The sequence below is a fragment of the Sinohyriopsis cumingii genome, chromosome 19 (assembly GCF_028554795.1).
Source record: "Sinohyriopsis cumingii isolate HCF-2022 chromosome 19, ASM2855479v2, whole genome shotgun sequence".
Taxonomy (NCBI): Eukaryota; Metazoa; Mollusca; class Bivalvia; order Unionida; family Unionidae; genus Sinohyriopsis; species Sinohyriopsis cumingii.
The window spans coordinates 70,394,435-70,415,097 of record NC_142979.1 but is presented as its reverse complement, the minus strand read 5'-3'; positions in this window follow the sequence as shown (position 1 = coordinate 70,415,097).

The window sequence follows — 20,663 nt, the reverse complement described above, 5'->3', positions numbered from 1 at the left end:
GTTAAAAGAGGATCACTGTGATCAATACCTTCTGATTGATCCAAACAAGGAATGAAAGTGACTTCATCAAAAGCCTGACCAATACATGTGTCAGCTAAAAGAATACTTTCCTTATCAACATTATTATCAAGATCTTTCTTTGCCATAGCTCTGGTAACGAAACAAGCTTGATTTTTAGAAGCTGTGCTAGTTTGAGTTTTAGAAGGGCTTGTATTAGGCTGAAATAGTTTTCTGCCAGAAGACTGTTGAGAAGAAGTATTATTTACATAAGGAACTTTATGATTTAAAGAATACTCGTCAGCGGTTTGAGCAGCATTGTCCAAGGTTTCAATATGATGCTCGTCAAGATAAGACTTAATGTCACTATGGACACACTTGTTGAACTCTTCAAGTAATATTAGTTCTTTGAGACTTTCATAATCTCGTTCAACTTTCTCGGCTAAGCACCATCTATCAAATAACTGCTCTTTTTCTCTGACAAATTCGACATGAGTTAGTCCAGCTTCTTTTCAATAGTTTCTGAATTGTTGCCAATAAGTTTCAGGAACTAACTCATAACCCCTTAAGATGCATTCTTTAACCGTATCGTAGTCACCACTTTGTTGAACTGACAGTGAACGGTAAATATCACTAGCTTTATCAGTGAGTACACATTAAAATAATTGAGTCCACTGCTCTCTTGGCCATTTCAAATTTTCATCAACTTTTTCAAGATAAAGAAAATATTTGTCTACATCTTTTTCTCTCAAAGGAGGAACTAATCTAATATTCTTTGTAAGATCAAAACTTAAATTTGGATTTGAAGTGTGAATATTCTTTTCACTTGTCAGCTCCATTTCGTTTATTCTAAACTGATATTCCCTCTCTTTCTCTCGTTCTTCCTTATCTTATTGCATTTACATTTGTTCTTTTTGTAATTACATTTGATGTTTCTTTTACTCTTTCTTCCGATTGTAAATGCATTTGCTCTTTCTGTAACTGTATTTGTTCTTTTTGTAATTGCATTTGTCTTTCGTTCTCACTTTCTTTCTTATTTAACTACATTTGCATCTGTTTTTCTTTCTCTCTTTCCTGTCTCTCTCTTCTTTTTGAAATTGTAACTTTGTTCTTTTTGTAATAACATTTGTTCTTTTTCTTTCTCCAATTTTTCATGTGTTCTTTTTCATTTTCCGATTGCAATTGCATTTGTTTTATTTCTTTATCTTTCTGAAGGTCCAGATTCCTCAACTTAAATTCAATCTTGTATTTTAATTCGAATTCCTTTACTTTTGTGTCAGAGTCTGATACAGACTTACAGATCGAAACCAAAGCACTTTTATCCAAAACATTCTTTTCTACCGAATACTGAACCAAACTATTTCTTATTTTCTGTTTCGTTAAGGAATCCTTTATCTCAGAAAGATCGTATTTTCTGGCAAGTTGAATCAATTCATCTTGTTTGAAAAGATCTAATTGTTTCTGGGAAGGATTTGAAAGAAAGATTTCCACTTTTGATGTCATTTTAGAAAAACTTGCCGATTTCACTAAAAATTTCAAAAACTAGAGGAATATAATTTTTAAAAAACAAAGTTTTCTGAAATATTCTGGCCATTGTTCTAAATCTCGGACAAGCGCACAATTCTTATGTTACGCGTTTAGGTTCGAATAAACAGGAGCATAAAGAAGATGAAAACAACAAGCTTTGAAAATTATAATGTTTTGTTTCTCTGGAAATGTACTGTGAAACTGAAAAAACATGAACTTACGGTTTTCAGAATCAAATCCAAAAATAATCCAAGAATAATCCACGGATTAAATTTGAGCTGTCCTAATAATAAAATGTTCTAATGATTTCAAGTTCAAGTCCCGACGAAGAATCCAAGATGGAAGACGGTGACGTATGCTGTAACCTGTAATGTGTTGAAGTCTACAGTTAATTGTAGAAACAAAAAATATCACTCCGGATTTGGAAATCCGAATAAATTTTTATAAGAGCTGTCTTTGTTAAAAAAATTTCATATGAGCACATGTATTTTCCAGGAAAATAGTATTAATCCTTTTGAATCCAAGTAATTTGAAATAACTCCAAACAACACAACACTTTCTAGTGCAAAGGAAAAAGTCCAACTGAGAATATTTCTCTAAAACAAAGATTACATCGTATCCTAAAACGCAGCTTCGAAAATCCCTCAAGTTGTGACATCGAAAAGGGGGTCACGTGATCATGTTAGATCGTCGTTGATTGTCTGCGCCGCTTTTTACAGTGGGGGTACTGGGCCACGAGCAAAAGGACAATAGCTGCCGGCGACTGGTTAATATTCAAATCGTCGTTTTAATAATAATAATCATAATGAGTGATTTTGAGCTAACCATGGAATCTCGTATAGCTAAATATGCTCGACAACGACTAGAGGCGATTGAGAAATATCTTCGCGTCTAGGATTCTAACAGCAAATGCAACAGTGTCAAGAGGGCAGAGAGGGACTCGCAGAAACAAAAAGTTCAGCAAAGCTGCTTAAGCCGGTCACGGAAGATGTTAAAGATCTTTTTACCACGTTAGAGCAAACCGCTCAAGCTACTGGGAAAATCGCAGAAAGAACCAGAACTACAAAACAATTCAACGGGACTTTCAGCTGAAATAGCTGCTGCTCAACCACAATTACCAAAAGAAGTACTTGAGGGTATTGACGAAGCTCGTGTTGTGATCGGCGATGTGAAGGATACTGTTGCACAAAAAAAAAATTGAAACAAAAAGCCACCAGCACGATTTAGTGAAGATGGTCGTAAACTACGTCTAGAAAGAACCATAACGGTTTCAGCCTTCGGATATTTAGATCGTGATAAATTATTAGATCCAAACACCGCCAGTGTATTAGAAAATAATTAGGTTCCTTTTTTATTTCGAAACTCCCGTGATATAACTAGAATCGCTGGTGGACACAAGAATGATTTCAAAGATTTTGAGGAAGAGGTCGAATAAATTGAAAAACGCCATCACCTGCAGATATATTATCACCCAATAAATCACAAATTAGACCACCTCGTATTGAGGGAGAAGAAATAACTGGAAGTGGTCTTGCCACTCGTGGGTTATCTCAATTTTATAAAAATAAAACAAATACCTGAGGGTGTAGATAAATTTTGTTCCCAGTAATGTCTTTGCCTATGTTGATCGATTAGAGGTTTTAGTTGTTGGAAGGCAAGCCTGCAATAATTCCCCAGAAATCAACAATGAAACAGCTGCTATTTGCCAGTGATTATTCACAGGCGGTATCATGGACGCGAGTGTTTATATGGCACTTATCGATGAAATTGTCGGCGATTGCTACACCGACGGTCACTTCAGTGACTAGATTGCAATTAGATCAGTGATAAGAAAATAATATGATTATACACAATGCTCAACTTGGACCTTAGGTGGTCATGGTAATCGATTACCTATATATAAAGTTACATACGGAGATGGGCTCAGTGATAGTGTTCCACGGTAGCCCCAAATACGATCCCCACTGCAACGCAACTAGGACAGGAAGCCATTGACGAACATAAATAAAATGTTCAAGCGTATATATGATACTGCATTTGTCATGGACGTACCAGTCCTTAAAGATGACTCTGAGCGTAATTATCAGTTTATTCTTATGATGCTCGTGTACGAATCAAATTACAAGACCAAGATATAAGCATATATTTTCTGTCCGCTGAGGGATTGACTGAGACCGAAAGTCGGCTTTTGAAAGCAGGTGATGCAGTATATGCATTTTTAGATCGAGGTGGTTTTGTTAATAATTGTGTTATGGCGTTGTTTAACAGTACCGCATGTAAGATTGATGGAAAGAAGTTTGAATCATGTCTCGAAAATGTTGAAGTTGCCACGACGATACTGGGTCTAGCAAGATAGTCCAATGATTATTATTTGTCCGCTGGTCCATCAATGATGTTCGCCCCGAAAGTAGCAACTTGAGAATGAACCCGCTGAAACTGAAGTCGCATCGAGGAATGAAGATTTGCAGCACATCGATCGATGTTAAATGACAATGAATAATTTCTTTCTTGTTTATTTCCACTGTCACACATTTTTGGGTTCTGCATGGGTGTCTGAGAAGTTATCTTTAGAGCCAAACATATGGCATATGGTGGTGCTTGTCAGAAAACCCACTGACAGTGATGCAATCTGGCGCCATAATACGGATGGTGCCGGCAAAGCAATACTGATAAAAGTTTTGTTGTGGATGCCAAAAAATGACGCCATCGCTGACTGAAGAACAACGGCTGCTCTCTTTCAAGGATAGTGTCGGCAAATGTATGTTATCGTGGTTGATGATGACCACAGACAGCGCTGAGAGTAAAGCTACTGGGCTATTTACATATCAGAAAGCATCACAGCAAGGGGTTTCGGCCCCTCGACATATATTCATAGCGTTTCATGATAATACCCGAGTAAATTCTCAGACGCGAAATCCAATCGTGTTTGCTACTATTGGGGTTAGTGAAGTTTCTCTGCGAATAAATGTACATCAAGAATCACCCGAAGAATTGTTATTTAATTTTAAAAGTATTCATGTTGCACATGCGTATCATTGGTTGATGATATTCATGGGGCGTGATCAGAATGTCGTTTCTTGTTTGCATATAACTTAATGGGATTTCACATCGTTTTGTCCGATCTTTTACTTCTCGCTGGAACACTTGGGTTTGTTCAGGCAATCAGCCGTCAACATACACTTCCGAGCTCGTGTTGCACAACCAGCTCTTATTGCTAACTAGAGAGCAATCGCTATCATACTGTCAGACAAAGCAATGCTGCTTGGCGGACGAATGAAAATCGTTGGTGCACTACTGGAAAATATGTAATCGAATCATATGAATTCGTTGCAAATGAATTGGATCGTTCGTAATGCTGTATAAATATCATACCATCACGTGAATGTTAATCTCACTCCTGGTCAGATTAAAAAAGTTACAATCAGCTGCAACGAAGAAAATATTTCTGAAATCAGCGGTGTTGCAAAGTCCAAATAAAGTAACACTGACTCAACGTCTGCTCAGACACTACAACGACGCCGAGAAATCAAAGAGTGCTTGCGACTTAATCTTTCTGCGGGTGCCATTAAAGACTTTAGAAAAACAGGTAGTATATTTCCACATTTTGCAGCTATAAAAGCGCTGATTGCCGTTGCAGCTCCAGCTGTTGAAAAAGCAACTGCTTTTATGGTGCTGTTGAAACTGCGGCCGGAACACCATTGAAGAAAGCGATATGACACCGGCTAAAAAATTCAAAATAGAAAGCGGGGAAGAGGTCTAAGACTGCCAGGAACTCCCCATTCATGGTACATTCGGGGTCGGAGACTACAAGGAACGTTTCGCTAAGCATGCATCCCATGTCTAGTTTTGATTTACTTGAGGCTACTTGTCAATTAAGCATGAAAACCTTCAGAGAAGTTTTTATGCGAGATCGATTACCAAAACAACCGAATCGTACTGAAGCTGGTATCGTTAATCTCGATGGAAATTCCGATCCAGGTACTCGCTGGGTAGCATATAATGTTGATCCACGTAGTGCTGGTTATTTTTATTCGTATGGACTAGCACCACCAAAGGAATTTTAAAAATATATCGGCAGATCTTCGTGTAGAGTGCGAAGCATTCCACTGAACGATAGCATTACACTATGGTATTCAACGTTACCAACACGGACATTAACATACTCTCCTATATGTATTCAAGAAGTACTTGCTGTACTTGATGCTATATCAAGGTCATGGACCACTGGCGGTCCACCACAGCATAAAGTCGTACACGAATATACCAGTAGTTCTTAGATTATAATGGTAGATATTTACGGTTGATCAATCGCTAGAGTTAAGAAACCTGGTGACATTGATTTGTTAAAATATGTGACACAAAATGAGCTAGCTGATCTTATGCGTTGACCAGGATGAGGTTGTTGTTTTTCAGAATAAGCATGGGTGCTAAAAGCGAACAATATCAAGTGGGTCGATATTATCCTGCGAGTTTTAGGTGCGACCAACGATAATATCGTGGTATTTACTGATGCCGGAAGAATTAAAGACTCAAGCGTATCAGTCGGAAGAACCATAGGAGAGATCTTTAAGCGTGTTGCTAAAACTGGCGACAAAGTAACTGGTGAACTCAACATAAGCGGAAATCGAATTGATTCTTCGAGAGAATGAGAATCATACGGTGACAGTACAACGAAGAAATACGTGGACAACAAAGGCAGTGCAACAAGGACCTTGTTAATAACATTCGGTAATGGCTTGGCCATACTCAGATCTGAATATAATAATCATGTAACAGCGTTTATGAATTTTCGCAGAAACATAAGGAGAATATCTACTGATTTTCTTAGAAATCCAATTGTTGCCGGCGTTAAACTCGCATAGATAGAAGAAAAAAAATAAAAGAGATTCAGGATAAAGTAATTCATACGACTCCTTTCATCAACGCGGTATGCCCTGTAGTGCCTGGATCAGCAACATGGTCACAACAAAACAACTTCATCAAATATGCCATTGAGGTCACCAGGGCGTACAGGTTCTCTGTGTTTAGCGCTGCGCGGTTTAGAATATTTACCGATAGATTTTCCGGAACCGTGTCAGTCGTGTTAAATCAAAATAACCTCAACGATGTAATTGCGGTGTCTGGAGTTAGTCGCCAAAGCACCTCAATTAATTGTGTAGCATTAATATAATGAGCGACGTTTACGGTCTAATACAATCCTACATTTTTGAACAAACGAGTTCATGGCAGGTATCGCTGAAACCATAGACGAGCACACAGCGAAACAAAAAATATCTCAGCCGCATCGTTGTCACTGACGTTGTTGCATACGCGTCATTAGTAGTAGCCAGCACAATGGCGTTAATCGGCACAATATCAACCATCAGCGATATGAATCGGTGTTGCCGTTATGGCTAGTGTTAATGGTATTCGTAATATCTATGTGAAGCAACAATTAACATGTGCGACTGATAAATTACACAAACACAGAAAGCTGCTATCGGCGGAAATGCAAGCACATGCGTGGTTATCATCGTTGATATCGGCTGGGTTGAATGACGGTATGATATCAAATCAAGAATTTACGTCGATGATTAATATTTATCATGACGCACGTAACATGCAACTCGTAGATAAAACACGGAGTGCAAGCACTCCTGGTGCTAACACTCGGAGTGTTGATACACTTGGTGTTCCACGGAGTGTGATTGATAGCGATTGTAGCACTCCATTAAAATCGTGAAATGCGTGCACAATTCGCTGGCGAACTACTCAACAAATTGTCGCTAATACAAAACAAACTGCAGCCAATAGATATCAGTGACGTGAACGGAGCCAGAATTTGATATTGTCTTCGCTACACCGGTAAAGCCACAAAGTGGTCGGGTTCTTGAAATTGCGCTTGCTCAGCTTCGATGCCCAAATATTAGATTAAAGTCGTTTGAGGGTTTGTGCGCCATCAACTCACTGGTGTTTGCGTAAAAGAATAAACCCGACGAAACGTTCGACTGAATCGTGTTCGGCTTGCAGACTGGGCGTCATCAAATCGAATAAATCAACATGAGCTTCAATGCAGAATAAAAATCGATATAACGGTACACGAGCCGACGTTATCTGCCGCCATAGAACTTTCAAAGCGGATTACGCCGTCGATAAGTGCCGGATTAAACCCTGTGGAGGCCCTTACACCCTAAGGCAGTCGAAATCTTAGGGGCCCCCTCGAAAATTATCGCAAATTATCTCCTAATACGTTTTATCAATATTATTTGATCCGCTGTCGCGGTGCCCTTAGGCCGGTGCGTCCTCTGCCTATTCGGTAATCCGGCACTGCCGTCGATATATATCAGTCGTCGATCAGAACCGTGCTTGGACGGCCGTTTGTAGCACCAACGCAACCACCACTAACACCACGGCCGCATAAATCCTATTTTATCACAGACAAATGTGAGTTTGTAAAAGAACCCGAAGACAATGATGTTCGGGATTTGGGGTGTATTTGAAAAGGAAACGACATACAGATCGCATCTAAGAGTGGTGATAACACGATTTACTATGATAAAGAAGTCAAAGAAAGTCTCAGTGGGACCTATGATGTGTATGTACATGTTGTCAGCGATTTCCTATTTTCCGGCTACGGAAATGAATACAACTATGAAAACCTACACCGGCGGATCATTGCAACAATAGCACATCTAAAGAAAGTTAGGGTTCAGGCTGATCGTTATCGCGAAATTATTGTAGAATCGTTTATTCATCTGCTTCAACGAGGAGACACATTGTAAGTAGGGTCGTTTGTCAATCAGGACCGCTGAATTAATATAGGAGTTTAAGTACCAAAGTTTGACCAAGAAGAAGCGAGACAAGCTGTCAATTATATTATCGACGAGTATCTTCCAGCAATCATCGAGGCATGGAGCAAAAATGACATCTCCGCAGATCAAACACAACAATGACATTGATGATTCAAGACGACATATATCTCCGGGCATCGTCAATATGATATCGACGTATATGTGAACATAGCTTGTGATGCCGTCAATGGCAGTTATCTGGCAGATCCTAAAAAATCCAAGCAGGCGCAATAAGGATATACCCTTTATTATTTTCTTTCTGGGGTTCAACCTGGTCATTTGATTTGATCTGTACCTGTTAATCCCGTTTATTTAAGATGTCATAATCCAACATTGTCACGGATACATTTCAGACTGACAAATCAAAATTGACATCTTCTTGATTCACGACCAGAATATATATCACTGAGCATGCCGCCATAAACGGTTCAACCATCCACCATAACGTGTTTCACACACTAAAAAACAAAACTTATTTTCTTGTTGTCCGCAGATCGTTAAATCGGCAGCGATTTACAATCCAAAAGATCGTTTACGATCCGATTATATTTTATTGTCCATATGTATTTTTTTAACGCAGAACGCAGAGCTTTCCATGTCATGATGGAACGTTTCACTTTAAGCAGACTCAGATTCGCTAGTATGATCAGCAATCTCACGTTCTAACATAAATTTCTTTAATTGTCTTTACACATTCGCATAATCTTTTTTGTTTCACATTCCTGAGACAGCTCCAAGCTATTCTTTTTCTGTCACCGTTGCGAGTGGAACGAATTGCTGAGATTGTGTACCATCAGTGACATTAGCAAGATACATTCTCGTTGCCCCTTGGAGCAATTTGATGAACATGCACTCCGATGTGGGCATTATCTTCCTCCAAATTTTCGTTCTTTTAATGTTCAAAATCATATGTGATTTTTTCAGCATTGAGTTGGTCAGTAAGTTGTATACCCGTATTATGTAATTTTTCAATCGTAGAAATAATCGCATTAATATTTTCGTCAATAATTATATAATATAAATATTTCTTTAATATAAGTGATTGATGTGTTAGAACAAAAGTATTTTACGGGGACGGGGCATATTGTCTGTCGTATGCTGATTACACTGGTCAACAGTGAAATCATTACTGACTTGAAAAGGCCCTAATCTGTAGTATTTTGGTGTGCCGAACACGAATATAACCGTGAAAAATTTGTATTGGCTCTCGTTTTGAAGATATTCATATACCTCATTTTCTATGTTTCACTGTGTAAATTTCTCCAGTAGGACTGCAGCAACATCCGGAATAATGATGTAACATTGCATAATACCATCATGCTCACATCATCCACAGTTGATTGCATCATTTTCTGATGCAATGCAATACTAATGCCATGCGGCTGCTGAAGTAAGTTGACGTCAGCAGTGTACTATACATGTGTAGGCCTATTATACTAATGCCAGGCGGCTGCTGAAGCTGACGTAAGCAGTGTACTATATAAAGCCCAATCAGATAGGTTCAGCATTTAAAATATTTTAGACGTTGTGCGAGACAGTTCAAGCTACTGTTACATAAAACTTATTATTTTATCCATTTACGTACAATAAAGAACAGTAATGTCTCGAAAGTGTGTTAATACCGCGGACAATTTTTGCTATATTTGTGGGGAAGTGACATTTGCCAACCAGAAGAAAAGTATCAATTCTCAAGTGAAGAAGGCATATCATCTTTACTTCGGATGCAAGGTTGGTGACCAAGACAAGCCTTGGGCTCCGCATATATGCTGTGCTACATGTACAACACAGCTTTCACAGTGGTTGAATTGCAAAAGGTCATCAATGCCGTTTGCAGTCCCAATGGTGTGGAGAGAGCCAAGCAACCACCTAAATGACTGTTACTTCTGCTTGGTTCCTCCTCTTTCCGGCGGAATAACGAAGCGAAAGAAGTCGAGAATAGTCTACCCAAACATTCCGTCTGCATTGAGACCAGTTCCACATGGTGAGGGACTTCCTATTCCAGAACCTCCAGCAGAATATTCTCTTGATTCATCTGACGAAGACAAAGGTGAGTCGACCTGTTCTTCTCCTGGTCCATCAGCATGCAGTGATCCAGATTTTCACTGTGGTGCATCATCAACCCCACACAGAATAACACAGGAAGAACTAAATGACCTGATTCGTGATTTGGACTTATCAAAGAACAAGGCAGAATTGCTAGGATCAAGACTCCAACAATGGAATCTTCTAGAAGAAGATGTCACAATTACTGCATATCGAAAGCGCCACCAGCAATTGGAGCCTTTCTTCAGAAAGGAAAGTAATCTGATATTCTGTTCCGATATTGAGGGCCTCATGAATGCTTTAAAAATCACTCATGACCCACAAGAATGGAGACTATTTGTGGACTCTTAGAAACTGAATCTCAAGGCTGTGCTTTTGCACAATGGAAACATTCTTCCATCTATTCCAGTAGCGTATGCTGTCCACATGAAAGAGACATACGATAACTTAAGGCAGCTACTGAATTCCATTGAGTAAAACAAGTACAGCTGACACCTCTGTGGTGATTTGAAGGTAGTTGCCCTTTTAATGGGACTGCAGCAAGGATATACAAAATACATGTGTTTCTTATGCGAGTGGGATAGCCGAGCAAGGGAAATGCACTACATGAGGAAGGAATGGACTCACAGGCAGAATGTAGCCATTGGAGAGAAGAATATCCAACACCCAGCTCTGGTTGAGGCTCAGAAAATCTTGCTACCACCCCTTCACATCAAACTAGGTTTGATGAAGAACTTCGTGAAAGCCATTGACCGGACTTTGCCAGCATTCCGATACCTGCATGAAAAATTTCCTCGACTCAGCGAAGCAAAGATTAAAGAGGGAGTTTTTGTGGGTCCTCAGATTCGAGAGCTTTTCAAAGATGACCGGTTCAACAACTTGCTGGAAGGTGACGTGAAACAAGCATGGAATGCTTTTCGCCTAATTTCTACAAACTTCCTCGGAAATGTTAGGGCAGAAAACTATAAGGAACTAGTAGAAGACATGTTGATGAAGTATAAGAAACTTGGCTGCAATATGTCTCTAAAGATTCACTTCCTTCATTCCCATTTGGATTTCTTTCCTAGCAACTGTGGTATTGTTAGTGATGAACACGGCGAACGTTTTCATCAAGATATCGCAACAATGGAACAAAGATACCAGGGAAAATGGTCCACTACAATGCTGGCTGACTACTGCTGGACACTCCTCAGAGATGCTCCCGAACAGCTGTACAAGAGGCAGGCGAAGAAATCTAAGATGTAGTCAATGACTTGATTTTTTATAGGTAGGCTATTACAGTTGACCTTTTACTATTGGAATGCATTTCGTTATGTAAACATTAATTTCTTGCAGATTACAAAAAAACTAGAGCCAATTTTGCAATTTGACTGTCATATTCGTGTTCAGCACATAAAAATTGATAAGAATTGACTAATTTTATTTCAGTAACATGACTTTTGTAAAAATTTGTTGTCCAGTGTTATTTACGTCCAACAGGCTTCAACACTGATTAGCCTTAATTTATGCCTAGATATTAACCTTGTGACGACTTAGATTTTGTCAAACGACATTCTTGCAGGTTCAGAGAACGATCCATGCAACATAACTTCCCTATCATCTGACATAGCCTTTAGCACCCTTTATTGGACAACTAGTGGTCCGACAACTAGTGGCAGTGCTACTGCTAGAAACCTGGCAATTTTTTATTTTAATTTTCATACCGTCTCAAAGCTTTGTATTATCTGCCCCCCCCCCCGCTACTTAAAGTTGTGTTTTTCCTATCACACCAATTCCACATTTCACACATAGTTTAGGCCCTGAACACACTCGCCGCACACTATGTTGATGTCACCACAGAAATATAAGAAACAAGGATTTGAAAACGGGGTTGTTTCTCCAATCAGCAGCAATTCACAACTATATTTTGCTCATTGTTTATTAATCCACGATGACGTTTAATTAAAATATATATTTGCCTTAATTATATACTGGAGGAGTTTGCGAGATTATTTGCGATTAAGCGTTTACGCTCCATGCTGGATCTCGACAGACTAACCAAGCGCCGCATCGATCTGCAAGTATCAAATTTGGAGTTAATGATATCCGTAGGGCCAAGAACGAGTTCAGGCCAGATGATGCAGCGGATGTACAGTCAACGTTCATAATTAAGCGTGATGAAATTTGTATTGATTCTACGATGAACGACGAACGAGGAGCGACGCTCATGGATTATCTAGCGTTCGGGCAAAGATAATATTTCAGAATAAAATTTGTCGTTGCCGTTGGTGATTATCCGTAATAAACATGATCCTGTTCGGGAATCACAACACTGTCAGGCCGTTGTCAGGTTAGATAAAAGTTCTAGACCAGTGATGCAGACTGGTATCGACAGACCAAATTATAAGCGAGCATATCCTGTGAGGAAAGTTGTTACGCGATTTATCGCTAAATGAACCTAACATTGATGCTCCTCGTCCGATTCGCGGATCACTCGCTATCGGGTCCAAGGACACTGATGCCAGCGCAAAGAACGGCAATGACAGCAATATCCTCAACTATGTAGTCTAGTGAATCACATAACACTTTATCAACGCGTTGTGTGTAAATGGTCTTCAGAACTGCGACTCAAATAAAAAAGAATGGGCAGAAGGTGTTAGAACGCGAGGATAGAGTTGTAGAAGAAGCTGAAATTCCCAATAGAGGTAAGAACGATAACCAATGAAGTCTAATAAGCGCATATTATCAATTGAGGGGTTGTCCAGAGGTAATAATTGACCATATCGCACACGCATGGACGTCGAGTATAACAATATGTCCACGGGGGCAAACGGTAAAGTATTACTGCGGAAACATTGTTGAGTGCATCAGGACAATCAGCATGCGCGACCCTGTGTCGATATGTTTGTTTGAGAGCTGAATTTGAGCAGTCAGATGGCAAGCAATCAACGTCTACCAGTCAGGGATTTCATCAATTTGTGACTCTGTCCTTTCAACTTTATCGTGCGCAATTTCTTCATGATCGGATGACCAAGGTTGCGTTAAAATACACCGATGACATGAGTGACATAGAACAGTTACTGAGCAATTCTTTTGCTGTGCCATCGGTCGTTGCCCATTTTGCTCAGCATAGGAATTCATTGACGCCAACACCTCGAAAATTTCTCAAAAAGGTTCAAGGTTGATGTGTGGAGCACGGGCACGGCGGTCTCTGGAACACCAAATATGACTACATCGACGTTATTTCGATTAATAAGTTTGCGTGTTATCCAGGAAGCTTTCTTGGGATGGGAGAATGGACGCTGAAGGTTAGAGATTTGGACATTTAACACATGAGATGATTTGATTTGTGATAAATGGTCCACTGCCGGTGTATTTCGATTTATCTGGATTTGCCGAGGTCGAATCATTCGATTATGCATCCGGTCATCATTATTTGGTTTGGTCGTCATTTTATCGAATCAGATTCGGATATAAATGCGATGGACAGTAGTGCCACTGAGATATATGCTCGATGGCAAGATATTGTTATCGCTGACGGTGAGTGAGGCAATACTTTTATACAAACGTCAAACCGAGGTTTGGGTCCATAGCGCAGAAGTCATCAACGGCATGAATGTAACATTCGCCAGGGATACAAGTTGAAAAATCATTGTTAAATTAACACATGGAGCCTCATATGGAAGTAAACGAATTTGTAAAAAATTGATCATCGACGACGCAGAACTTGACTTTATAATTGCCTATACGACAAACTAAGGTCTATTTGTAAGTCGAGAACTTATAAATCTATCAGATGGAACCAAGCTCTGCGCGATTACCAGAAACCATTAAGGTGCTTCTCCGCAGTTTACTGATTTAAGATTTCCGGTGCTCGCTTATGTGTCAACAAGTCCACTATCGATGATCCACTGATTTCCTAAGGAGGCTGTTAGGGTCGCCACGGACTCTTTTTATATTAGCAAGTCAAGCATAAAGCTGTTAGACAAACTTAAAGCGGGCGATGCTCCTTGCGAACACTGACGAATAAAAAGCAGATGATACTCGATTATTCTGAGCCAGCGGATTATAAACCTGTTTCCGGGTATTACAAAAATATACAGATGTCGAGGCCATCAGTGGAACCATTGGTGTATGATCCTGTATTGCGACATTCAACTGTATATCTTAAAAACCCTGGTCGTTATCGTAAAACTACAAGCGCGTTAAAATTGTTTAGGGATTAGGCTTATCTCATCGATTTGCAGAGGTTAAGACTCATACTTATCACTTTCTTTCGATGACGCTGTGACATGTGGACTCCAACGCGGATGGGTGAGAAATATATTCCTAAAACCATCATCTGGGATGATATATGAAAGGTATCTAAAGATACTTTAAAAATATTTCTTGATTGCTTATCGATGAAATCAACGGCGATTATCATATGCGGTGATCATAGTCAAGTTCCACCCTTTGTCGGAAAATCACCACAAAGTTGGTTGAAAGAATCCGTGATTATTACGAAGAAATGCTATAAGACCACAAGGCCGCTGATGGCTCGCCGAGAGAGTTAAAATCCCTAATACTACTGCAACCTGACAAGATTCAATGCGAGATAATACGCGCTGTAATTCCAGAAACTAAGATTGCTGATTTCTGGAACGTATGGCGGCCTAGCGATCTCATAGTCGCATCTAGGAAATCGTCTGTGATTCTAGATCTACCAGTCCCATTATGTTAATGCCCAGGAGGTACCCGTCGACAGAATATTGATAATGAGTTTCCCGGCGCGCTAGCAAGCGAGAGATCGCCGATGAACCAAAAACGCGTTCTTAGTGATATTATTGTTGTCCCGGTGAACACTGTTAAAATAGCTTTAGTGGAGCCATCGAGAGGAGATTGTGAATCCCCATGAACTCTGGGATATCATGTAACCATTCATTCGTCACAGGAACTAACAATCGCGGTTATTGATATCTGGATCGTTGATAATCGTATAGAATGGTCAAATTAAGTGTACCAAGCAGTATGCAGGGTTGCAAATATGTCTCAGCTACAGAGTAATGTCGTAGACGATTCCAAGATAGCTGTGGAAGGTAATAATGTTTCGAAAACCACCATGTGAGAACAAATAATATGGTTATTAGCGAACTGAGAAAAAGAATAAACGCGAGTTTGATCTTCATGTTGAGATTATCACTGAGTTGAAACAGCGACAAAACAATCGATGTGCGTGCTGTAACACAGTACTGTTGTGGTAATATTCTCCTAATGACCCATGATAATTTACCGTGGACAGAATTAATAGTAAATGTGATTTTGACCCGTCTTGAGTGTAACTGACTTGGGGAAGCCAGCCCCCAGGAGACAGTGCCATGATGCACTAGCGAATACATGCTGATGGTAATTGAGTATCTTCAGGAATTACTTGTAATTGTTCACGGACAAAGCCACGTTTAGCCGCCGTTGAATCTAGTCTATCTGCTGGCAACGTCGTTGGGCGTGCTAACTTCAAAGCATTCGTGCTGAATCGTTTTTGGCAACGTTAGATACATTTGCTGTATTGCCTGTCGAAACAACCGATCTGCGGAAACACCACGTGAGAGACCTGCCACATCAGCGAATGTGCTAACAGCCTCTCCATCACTCCAATATCCTCTTGGGCTATAATAAGTCGATTCCACTATTATTAATTAACGACGATAATTGCCAGCTCGGTGAGCTACGCTCCCACCGAAAGTTTACCTTTCATTACCGATGTTATCAACCAATTGGCGAGTGACTCTCGAAATGGTTAGTTCTTTTTTACACACATCACCGTGTGAATCTACTTGACATCTGCGAAATGTCGTTGTTGTAGATCTCAGTTTGTATACACGAGATAGTGAATGTGGCAGGCATGCCCAATCACATTCACTGGATATTCTCCTTTTTTTGGTTGATTTGTTTTTGTCAAATATAATATCATGTCGTGCTCCAGGAGCACAATAATTATAAGATGCTTCTCACCAGGTTACGTAGCCTATGGAGTTCCTATCAATTTCTCGAGTTCAGCAGCGATATCGCCACCACTTTTCGCTTGCGAAAGTGGCACAACTATATATTTTTGCACTATATTTCAAGCACTTGCATATAAGCGCACGTCGACGATTCTTTGTTGTCGTTCTTGTTAGTTCGCTGATATTGGTGAAACCTTTGATTCAAACACAATATAAATTCATATACTTAGTTTTGTACTAATATGAATGTTATTGACTTTTCTGCAACACGAGAGCAAGAACCAGTCAAGCACCATCCGGCATTGCCAAACTCCATTCGAGAAGTTGTCATCGGACCATCTGTTTCTGGTAAAACTCAGTTGCTAATCAACATGATAATGAGATGGCTCACGTGGGACAACCCTATTTTAGTGGCACCATCTGTAGATGATCAACGATGCTATAGTTTCTTAATAAATGCAATCAAAGTGCAAAGTCGCAGGAAGATATTAACGATGATATTACTAATTTTATCGCCGACATCAATGATGATCAGTTGGTTGACGATCTTGATAGTAGTATTAACAATCTAGCAGTGTACGACGATGTCATTCTTGACAAACAGACAAACCCAGCTCGAATATTTTCACGAGGTAGACATGAAAACACTAAATTGTGATCTACGTTACACAAAGATGCACTCAGATTTCTAAAGTCATCACAAATAACTGAAATATTTTGTTTGTCCTCAATGGCGTTGATACACACACGCTGAGACTTGGTGTTCAGGTGATATGGATGTGGTTATATTTTAAAACGTCTTTGTACCTGCGCAGAGAGAGCCACACGGGTTTATTACAATCAATCTACATGATCCTCTATCACGATATAGCATTGGTCTCGATACAAATTTTGATTAAGAGACCTGTCACCGGCAGGTACTATTTTTTAGCTCGTAGTGCAGCACCCCCCACTGTAAGCAGTTGCACAGACAATCAACGACGATCCACCACTAGCCGTTTTCCAATCATATACAGCAAAAGGGAGGTACAGCGCGCTAGTCTACGGGCGATCGTCACTGATGGGAGTCAGTATCGATTACACTGATATTGACTCCCATCAGTCCACAATGACAACGCCTATGTTCAATGTTGGAATTTGAGAATTAAAGTCTTTAAACATTACCACGTAAGTGTAATTCTGGAATTAACATTGAGACTGTTTTGATTGTTAAAGTAATCTTCATGTGGTACAGAACAACTTTCAAGTTTGGACGAACTTTACTCTGAAGGTTCTCAGACAGAGATAATTACAAACACAAGAACGGCCTAAAGAGGTTTCACGATTTTGTTGTAAATAATGCATCCATCTAATATGAAACGCCAATTTGCGGTAAATATGATTAGCATCTCTCCTTTCTAGTAATCTGCATGGTTCTGAAAAGGACCGTTGGGGTTTGCTAACCAAATCCGGTTAACACACACAAGTGGTATCGCTTCACTGACCTTTTTCTTCTCGTACTTCGTCCTAATGCGGTAAGATCAATACTCGCTTGTGGCACACTTTCCTCTCCACACACACTGTTCATTTCCATATTGCAGTTTCTGTGATCCTGGCAATGACCTACGGTGCCTTCACATAGACTAGGTAATCTGGATTGAACAACATATTGGAAATGATGGTCGATGTCTTTGGTTTTACCCAAGTGAAAGCATAGGAGCGTTTCTATGGTTTACCATTGTTAATGTTTATATATAATATCTGAACTATAATGTGCACGCGTTTTCAGCCTACGGTGTAACCCAATAGTAGTTAATATGCGCCTTACATTATTTCAAAACGCTGTGTTCTTTTCATCCAGTGCTGCACGTGAAAAATGCATGCAATACAAAAAAAAAAACTCCGATATACTGAAGTTGTCTAACCGTGGAATGCACTATAGTCAGGAAACTTATAGTCTCGGTTTAGACAGTGTCGTCAAAACAAAATAGGTTTTGTCAAGAAGCTCTCCACTTTCCGAAACATCTTCAGCTGTAGAGGAATGTGAAATATAAACTTGCATTCCCCTTTCGCTATCCGTATCATGCAATAGCAAATTTTCAAGTAAAATATGTTTCTCCGAGAATACATACCCAATCACATTACGCTTGGAATAAAAGCCTGCTACCTCGCAAATCCAGCCGTACTAAGAGGAAAAAGTCGCATTTTCCTGTTTATTTCCAATAGATAAAGAGTGAAAACTCTTGCCCATTCCTCCTCTTGACACAGTCAGGCATCACTAGCTTTCAGCTGAGCGAGATACTAACGGCAATACTCGCATAGCTTGGTGGTTGGAAGGGGTTTTAAGTAATGTGATTAGGTAAGTATTCTCGGAGAAGCATACATTACTTAGAAATTTGCTTTCTCCTTCGACTACGTTCCCAAATCACATTACTTTATGATAATGAAAATGCGCTAATCCAAATGAAGACCGACTGATGGAGAGACCATTCCGTGTGAAGACCATGACTTCTTCTAGACGGAGTGTCGGCCAAGACATGGAGTCTGCCTGAAATGTGTCTGTTTGTAGGTTGATAGGGAGATTGTCGCACCAACGTAGAAACTTCCAAATCAGAACACACTGGTCGGGTGATTTGGTGCCTCCCTGTTTGATGAAATAAGTCACTACCACAGACTTATCAGACCTAATGAGACCAGTTTTGACTACAAGTCAATCTTTACAAGTCAATCTTTTCAAAGGTGAAAGGTGTTGATGACAGCCTTCATTACTAGGACGTTCATGTGTACGGGCCATATCCTTTGTTAACACGTGCCTATGGCGGTAGTAAGGGCCGGCGACAGGTGGGCACCCCAGTCAAGCGTACTGTAGACGGTACATACCGTTATTTCTGCTTGGGTCGTCTTCAGCAGGATTCCCATGGTCAGTCAACTGTGTTGCACCACTGACTCAATAATGACATAATCTCGGGTGTGATCACAACATTTTGATAGAGAGCCATGTTATTAGACACATTATAGCATGTTTTCAAGTTAGCCATTTTATAATTAACAGACAAATTAAATTTATTGAAGCGTTACATGTATTAGAGTACGAGAAAATGTTCAAGTTCTTATAATACTGTAAGATTATTCGTGTCGGATACAGATTCATATACAAAACTGTTTAATATGACAATAATGTTTTTATAAAATGTTTTAATATATAACAAGAAATTTGGATGCGTACGTGCCTAACGTATATCATTATATTTGTTCATGACCGTGTCTAGTGTTTTGGGTTTGATATTTTCATCTGTTCTTTTTATCTGTCAACCACTTTTGTTCATAATTTATATTCATTAATTCTTGGTTTTTTTATCCAATTAAGTTACATTTTGTGATTTACTCAAGTTTTAAAAATATTAGTTACTTTGTATCGATTAACTCAATGCACCCAGAGAGATAATACAATGACTGATGTCTAATGCGGCTGTAATCAGTATTATTCTTTCAGAAGAGGGTAATTTCAATTTGGCTTTGGCTAATTTCCTGTCAGTAGTGAAGTTGGGCACTTTAGCCTCAATGGGAATTAGCATTAAAAACACCCCTGGGTCACTTTAGCCTCAATGGGCAATTTAACATTACGAAAACACCTGGGTCACTTTAGCCTCAAGGGGAATTTAACATGGGAAAATTTTTTGGGTCTGTTGAACCTCAAGGGGAATTTAACATGGGAAAAAATTTTGGGTCTGTTGAGCCTTAAGGGGAATTGAACATGGAAAATAATCTTGGGTCTGTTGAGCCTCAAGGGGAATTGAAAATAGGGAATAAATCGTGGGACTGTCTAGGGACAAGGGGAATTGAACAGGGGATTTTTTTTTAAATAAAAAAAAATGGGGTAGGCAATTGAAAGTCTATCTCTTTTCGAGAGATGTGGGTAGCCCTGAAAAGGGCCTTTGGGTTTCTTCTTCTTCTTCTAACTATATGTGAGAAAGCTTGCCAGTAGCTTCTCGTGGGTCGGTGGTTCTTTCCGGGGTTTTCCTGGGTTCTTCCTCCACCATTAATACTGGCCGCCATGTATAGCCAATCGCGTGCTGAAAAATGGCGTCAACCCCTAAAACAACAACAAATCTTCTTCTAACTCCTCCACTTCTTCCACCATCCTCTAATCTTTCCTAAAATTCTTTTCTTCTTCTCCTTCGTCTCTGGCATCCAGTCAGGATGGCCTAGCGCTCTGAATTTCTCCTGTATTCGTATCCAGTTATGGTTGAGTTTGTCTAAGTTTTCTGTTCTCTTTCTATTTTCTTCTTCTTTTCTTTCCTTAGACCACTTTTCTTTGATGTTCTTG